This window comes from Pyrus communis, chromosome 6 (assembly GCF_041283825.1).
Source record: "Pyrus communis isolate YQ-2024b chromosome 6, ASM4128382v1, whole genome shotgun sequence".
Taxonomy (NCBI): Eukaryota; Viridiplantae; Streptophyta; class Magnoliopsida; order Rosales; family Rosaceae; genus Pyrus; species Pyrus communis.
The window spans coordinates 16,407,071-16,415,384 of NC_142570.1; positions in this window are offsets into that span (position 1 = coordinate 16,407,071).

The window sequence follows — 8,314 nt, forward strand, 5'->3', positions numbered from 1 at the left end:
CTTTTCGCTTTCTTCCTTCTTTGATTGTGCAAATCTGCGAGGGAAAGGAACATTGGGCAGATTAGTGTTCGAAATCACAACATTTGGGACAACATTACCTGAGATGGACGGATTGGAAGGTTTAGATGGTTGCGGCTTGGGTGGTGCTACACTCGCCGTGGGGTCGGATTGCTCATCTTCCTTGTTTTGGGCAGATTCATGTGCTTTGCTTCCTGCTTCTTTTCCACTTCTTAGGGTGATAGCTTTTGCAGATTCGAAGCCACCCTTTGGATTGACCACCGTAGTGCTTGGTAACTTACCATTCTCACGAAATTGTCCCAAAAATTCGGCCATTTGTCCCATTTGTTTCTTTAGTTCATTCACCTCCTTTGCTTGGTTCTGCATTCCCTGCGCCATTGTGGTTAATAATTGATATGTTTTATCATCATTCATAAACGTACCTGAGTTGGTTTGGGATGATTGTGCTTGAGGAGGTGGTTGTGGTGCCATTGGCCTTGGAAAGAAACCCGGAGGTTGTCGGAATCCACTTTGTTGGGCAGGTTGTTGTGCATCTCTCCATCTGAAATTTGGGTGATCTCTCCAACCTGGATTATATGTGTTAGAATATGGATCGTTCCTTGGTTGGTTTTGATTCCCATAGCCCATGGCATTGGCAGATTCCCACCCTCCGTTCTCAATTAATTGAGGGCATGTCTCGGATGGATGCCCTTGAATGGAGCATACACCACAGATTGTAGCTCCTTGCGCTTTGGGGCCCTCCACAAACTGCGACAACATAGATGTAAGGTTAGCCATTTGGGATTGTAATTCGGAAATAGAACTTACCTCATTTACATGATGTGGCCGTGGGGCATCTCTCTGCCCAACACCTTCATATTGTTGTGCATTTAGAGCACGGTTTGCAATTAGGGTCTTGGCTGCCATAGGTGTTTTGTCCACCAATGCACCTCCCGCCGAAGCATCGAGCATTTGCCTTTCAATGGGAAGAAGGCCCTCATAGAAGTATTGAAGGAGAAGCTCCTCCTTCATTTGATGTTGAGGACATGATGCAACAAGGGCTTTAAAACGCTCGTAGTATGCCGGAAAAGATTCTCCTTGACGTTGTTGGATTCCGCTAATTTTCTTCCTTAAGAGAATGACTTTTGAAGTAGGGAAGAACTTCTCCAAGAACGCTCTCTTCATGCTCTCCCAAGAAGTAACGGTCCCGGGTGCCAATTCATAAAGCCAATCCTTAGCCTTTTCCACAAGAGAGAATGGAAAAGCCTTTATCATCAGAATGTTCCCATCAACATTTATGGGTGTCATGCTCGAACAAACAACCTCGAACTCCTTGAGATGCTTGTTGGGATCTTCCATGGAAAGCCCATGGTATTTCGGAATGTGGTGCAACAAGCTTGACTTCAACTCGAATTCATCAGTCTTGCCTTGGGCAGCCTCGGGGTATTGAATGTAAAGAGGGGCTGCATTGGCCAAACCCGAGGCAGAAAGCTCTTTGATGGTTCGATTGTCCATGGCCATGGTTGGTACTTCTTCTTTAACCCAATCCGGGGCTTCCTCTTCTAATTCAGGTTCGGGACTAGGAGGATTAGACTCTTGCAATTTCTTGTTCCTTCTCAAAGTCCTCTCGAAATCACCATCAAAGTCGGAGATATGATCACGAACAGGTTGTGAGCTACGGGTCATAAACTAGTACCTACACACAAAAGTAAACAAGATAAATAACCAACTTAATAGACTTGGCACAAGTAAGAAAACAAGTTGCCACACACGGCACAAAAACAAAACACATACACACGGTGCAAAAAAAATTAAAACAAAACAGAAACTAAACAATTTAAACAAGACTCAAGACAAGGGATTAGCAATTTTGCCAATCCCCGGCAACGGCGCCAAAATTTGATGCGATATTTATACGCACACAAACTAAACCCTATTTGTGACAATTGTAGTAATGATGTAAGTAGGGATCGTTCTAACCGGGGATTAACTAGGGATGCTAAACACTTGACTCAAATGAATAAAACTAACTTTTAAAACACTAAGACAAACTAAAAGACTCAATACAAGTTCAAAAGACTCCAAATACTTAAAAACATAAAATAAGACAAATCAAATGATTAAGACTTAACAAAATAGGGGGGGGGATTGTGGTTGGACGAGATTAAACTAAACGGACAGATTATAATTTAAAACAGATAGTAAAGATGAATGTGATGAAAATATGGATGATGGAATAGCTAAGGGGTTTTTCTCCACACATGTTACACTTGCATACAAGATTGATTTTCGGTTGGTCTTTCGATAAATTATGAAACTCAATGCTCCAAGTTAATTAGGTCCGCTTAAATTAACTTTCAGATTTCCCTAGATTCGTTGGATTGAATGGAATACGCATTACAACCAAGTTATTCTTAATCAAAGTCCCTAACTATGGAATACGCATGATAGAGACGTTCAACAAAGATCATTAAGTTCAATGAAAATTATAAGTGTTGACGAGGCATTCGTTACTATGGAATACGCATGAAACTTATGCCAAGAATTCGTTTAACGCGATTGTTTATAAGCAACCTCCACTACTTGTGAATATAAGTTCGTAACTATTAGGTGAAACTCACTTATATTCTAGCGTCATATTCATTCAAACGGTTAAACAAATTGAATCCACAACTTATGAAATTCCAACCAAAAGTAATCAATTCATATTGCAAGCATAAACATGTATTTTGAATCACCCCCTAGCTAAAGGGGGGTTTAGTTCCTCATAACTTTGAAATCAAAGAAACATCTAAACATTCCAACAACTCAAACTTGAATTGTATGAACGTTTAGGCACTCTTCTCTTCCATTACAAAACAAAGAAAATTGAATTTAAACATTGAAATCAAAGAAACACCTAAACATTCCAACAACTCAAACTTGAATTGTATGAACGTTTAGGCACTCTTCTCTTCTTCGTTGTTGTAGCACAAGGTCTAAGGTGAGTTTTTGGGGGATGAGGAGTGGTTGGAGTGGTTGGAATGAAGAGAAAATATGCAGAAAATGAAGGGATATGCACGGCAAGAATGGAGGTATTTGTGGTGTGTTGTGTATGAAAATGAGATGTGAATTGAATGGGGAGTGAATGAATGACAAATGAATGAAGTGTGTGTGGTTTATATAGGGAGAGAGTGGGTGAGAATGTGGCTGCAATGCATGTGAAAAATAGCTAGGAAAGTGGGTGGAAAGCTGGAATTGCACAAGGGGAATGCTGGAAAGGCAAGGGAACCCACGGCATTGAAAGTTTTGGTGCATGTGTTTGGTGAAATTGTTTGTTGGGAAAAGCTTTGTGAATTAGGTGGATTATAGGTGGGTTATGATGATGAAAGCATGTGGAATTGCAAGGAGGAAAGGTGCAGAAAATGGAAGGGAAAGGCACGGCAACAATGGAAGTGTTTGGTGATGTATGCAATGATGAAGAGTGAATAAAAAATGCATGTAGGGTTAGCTAGGTTGGCTTTGTTTGAGTGCATGTGTTTGGTGGGAACAAAGGGAGAAGCACGGTTTTGATGGTGTTTTGTAATTGCATGTGTGTGAATGTGATAGCTAAGGTGAATTATATGTGGAATAAAGATGGAGAAGGTGGTGTAATGATGCATGGTTGTAGTTTAAGGTGTTGAATATGGATTTGCATGGCCTTTGAAGTGATTGTGGGTTTTGGAATTGGAAGGAAATGCATGGCCTTGGGGTTGGTTTAAGAGAGAATGGGCTAGGCCCTTTGTTTTATGTCCAAAGTGAAAATAAGGCCTTCAAATTCGTCCAAACTTTGGCTCCATGGATAAGCTATCCAATCCATGCCCAAAAATGCTCCAAATAGCCTCAAAATGCACTTTCTTGCTCCCTAAGCCCTTAGAACCTGAAAACACACAAAAGAAGCATAAAGAACTAAAATAACTAAAGAAACATAACGTAAATGTACGAGAACAAGCCATTTAAGTCGCATGAATATGCTCCTATCAGTGATAAGGTGTGGAAACCTTATGAGTAACGTTGTACTTCTTGAGCAGAGCTTCAATGGTGCGGTTACGAAAGTGAGAACCCCCATCACTAATTAAAACTCGTGGCATCCCAAACCTAGCAAAAATATTAGATTTCACAAAATCTGCAACAACCTTAGAATCGTTAGTACGGGTGGCTTTGGCTTCCACCCATTTGGAAACATAATCGACAGCTAGCAAGATATAAGTGAAACCAAAAGATGGAGGGAAGGGGCCCATGAAATCAATACCCCAAACATCAAAAATTTCCACAAAGGAGAGAGATTGTTGCGGCATTTGGTCCTTAGGCCCTATGTTGCCTGTTCTTTGACACTTATCGCATGTTAAACAAAACATTTTAGCATCTTTAAAGAGATTAGGCCAATAAAATCCAGATTGTAACACCTTTAGGGCTGTCCTTTGGGTGCCAAAATGTCCCCCACATGCATAAGTATGGCAGAATGTAAGAATGGAATTAAATTCAGATTCGGGCACACATCTACGCACAATCTGATCTGGGCAGAATTTCCATAAATATGGATCATCCCAAACATAAAAACGTGCATCATGAACAAGTTTATCACGTTGGAACTTGTTTAGGGTACTAGGAACTTGCTTAGACACCAAGAAATTGACCAAATCGGCATACCAAGGGGTTCTTACCTCAATGGACAGAAGTTGCTCATCCGGAAACGTTTCTAAAATGGGGGTTGACTCTTCCTCACGCACCATTCTACTTAGGTGGTCAGCCACCACGTTTTCACACCCTTTCTTGTCTCGGATTTCAAGATCGAACTCTTGAAGTAGGAGCATCCAACGAATGAGTCTTGGCTTAGCCTCCTTTTTGGTGAGAAGATACTTCAAGGCTGCATGGTCAGTGAAAACAATTACTTTAGTACCAAGAAGATATGATCTAAACTTATCTAATGCAAATACAATAGCCAAGAGTTCTTTTTCGGTTGTGGAATAATTAAGTTGAGCATCATTCAACGTCCGTGAGGCGTAGTAGATGACATGCGGCCTCTTGTGCTTTCTTTGTCCTACAACTGCTCCTAAAGCATAGTCGGACGCATCACACATGAGCTCGAAAGGTAGGCTCCAATCCGGCGGAACAATGATGGGTGCCGTGGTCAACAACTCCTTAAGTAGGTTGAATGATGCCGTGTACTCCTTGGTGAATTCAAACGTCACGTCTTTTTGTAGGAGACGGCAAAGAGGTTGTGCAACCTTCGAGAAATCCTTGATAAACCTACGATAGAATCCTGCATGGCCAAGAAAAGAACGAACCTCTCTAACCGAAGTTGGAGAGGGTAAGTGACGTACAAGATCTATTTTTGACTTATCAACCTCAATACCGTTTTCAGAGACTATATGACCTAAAACTATGCCTTGTTTAACCATAAAATGACATTTTTCCCAATTCAAAACAAGGCTAGTTTCCATGCATCTTTTCAAGATTAAAGTAAGATTATGCAAGCAATCATCAAATGAGTCCCCAAAAACACTAAAATCGTCCATAAATACTTCAATTATCTTTTCAACATAATCGGAGAATATACTTACCATGCATCGTTGGAAAGTGGCCGGTGCATTGCATAAACCAAACGGCATACGACGATATGCAAAAGTACCAAATGGACAAGTAAAGGTGGTCTTTTCTTGATCATCCGGCGCTATGACAATTTGATTATATCCCGAATAACCATCAAGAAAGCAATAAAAAGAATGACCGGCTAACCTTTCAAGCATTTGATCGATGAATGGCAAAGGGAAGTGATCTTTCCTTGTTGCCGCATTTAGCTTCCTATAGTCAATGCACACCCTCCAACCGGTTTGAATGCGTGTAGGCACAAGTTCATCTTCTTCATTTTTCACCACCGTGACTCCGGACTTCTTGGGAACCACTTGGACCGGTGAAACCCAACAACTATCCGAGATGGGATAGATGACGCCACAATCAAGCAATTTGATGATTTCCTTCTTCACTACTTCCATCATTGGTGGGTTGAGTCGACGTTGGGCTTCCCTTGATGGTTTGGCGCCTTCTTCCATGAGAATTCAATGCATGCACGTGGTAGGACTTATACCCTTGATGTCGGCCAAAGTCCACCCTATGGCCGTCTTGTGCTCTTTGAGAACCCTCACCAACTTCTCCTCCTCTTGTGCCATGAGTGATGAAGCTATAATGACGGGCAATGTGTCTTGCTCGCCCAAAAACACATACTTCAAGTGATTTGGCAACGGTTTGAGCTCAAGTGTAGGTGGTTGTTCTATAGAAGGAAGCAACTTATTAGTTGAAATTAGAATTGAAATTGGACTAGGGGACTTACCTTGGAGTCGTGGCAATGACTCTAGGGCTGCCACGGTCTCAATTACATCTTCATCAAAGGCCACGGCATGGGTGTTCAATTGTGTGCCGTGGTTTGTTATGGTGACATCCATGTGATCCTTCATTTCTATGCCATTTGTAATGACCGTTTCAAGTGCATCGCCATGTAATTGATCAAAGTGTGCCTGCGCCAAAGAATCAAGAATATCAATAGAGAAACATGAGTGATCATCATTAGGAAATCTCATAGTTTCAGAAATATTAAAATCAATCACTTCCCCATCGAATTCCATTGTTAAAGTGCCTTTAAACACGTCTATCTTAGTTCGGGCCGTCTTCATGAATGGCCTCCCAAGAAGAATCGGCAAGGATGAAGCATGGGTGGTTTCCTCCATTTCAAGGACATAGAAATCCGCCGGGAAGATCAAATCATTCACCTGCACTAAGACATCTTCCAATACGCCCTTTGGATAGGCATTAGATCTATCGGCCAACTGAATAATCACACCATCATTTTTCAATTCACCAAGGTTCATTGAAGCATAAATAGAGTATGGCATGACGTTAATTGAAGCTCCTAAGTCTAACATAGCATGTTCGAACTTAGTTTGACCAATAATACAAGGGATTGTAAAGCTACCTGGATCTTTGCACTTTGGTGGTAACTTTCTTTGTAAAACAGCGGAAACGTTCTCACTTACCCTTACTACCTCTTTATGTGACGCCCTCTTCCTTGTAGTGCACAATTCCTTCAAGAACTTAGCGTATTTGGGTACTTGCTTTATGGCATCTAGGAGCGGGATATTGACTTGAACTTTCCTAAACGTCTCAAGAATGTCCTTCTCATGCTCCTCTTTCTTTGTTTGCAAAAATCTGTGAGGAAAAGGAACATTGGGTGGAACGGGGTTAGAATTAATCAAATTTGAACCCAACTTACCTTTGGTGGCCGAATGGTATGGCATGGATGAGTTTTGGTCCTTTTGGGCTTGCGGCAATGGAAGTTGTGTCCTTGCCGTGGGCTTCTCTTCAGCCTTTTCTTCATGTTGCAATGTTTCTTCTTCGTTAGGACTTGTTTTGGATGGTGTGGATGTAGTGCCAACTTCTTTTCCACTCCTCAAAGTAATTGCTTGGGCAGATTCGAACCCTCCCTTTGGATTGACAATGGTTGAACTTGGGAGCTTGCCTTTGTCTCGGAATTGTCCCACAAACTCCGCAATCTGCCCTATTTGCTTCTCTAAGTGGTCCACCCTTTTGTCTTGGTTTTGCAATGCTTTGTTTTGATTTTCTTGCCCCTGAGACAAACTAGTAAGCAACTTAAGAATAGTAGCATTATCTAAAGACGTACCTTGATGGTTTTGGGCGGATTGGGGTTGGGTTTGGTCTTGGCCGTGGGTTTTGGTGTAAAACCCCGAGGGTTGCTGCCTAAAGCCTCCTTGTTGGTAAGGTTGTTGAGGCTCCCTCCACTTGAAGTTTGGATGGTCTCTCCAACCTGGATTGTATGTATTGGAATATGGATCATTCCTTGGTTGATTTTGGCTTGGAAATCCAATGGCGTTTGCACTCTCCCACCCACCATTCTCAATCAATTAAGGGCACTTTTCCGAAGGATGACCTTGAATAGAACATACGCCACATACAATTGGACTATGGATCTTCATTCCTTCGGCCATCTGAGACACAAGAGAAGTAAGATTAGCTAATTGAGTTTGAAGGTCGGATTGAGAACTTACCTCATTCACTTGTTGCCGTGGGGGGTCCCTTTGCCCAAGTCCTTCATATTGTTGTGCATTTAGAGCACGGTTTGCAATTAGGGTCTTGGCTGCCATAGGAGTTTTGTCCACCAATGCATCTCCCGCCGAAGCATCGAGCATTTGCCTTTCAATGGGAAGAAGGCCCTCATAGAAATATTGAAGGAGAAGCTCCTCCTTCATTTGATGTTGAGGACATGATGCAACAAGGGCTTTAAAAC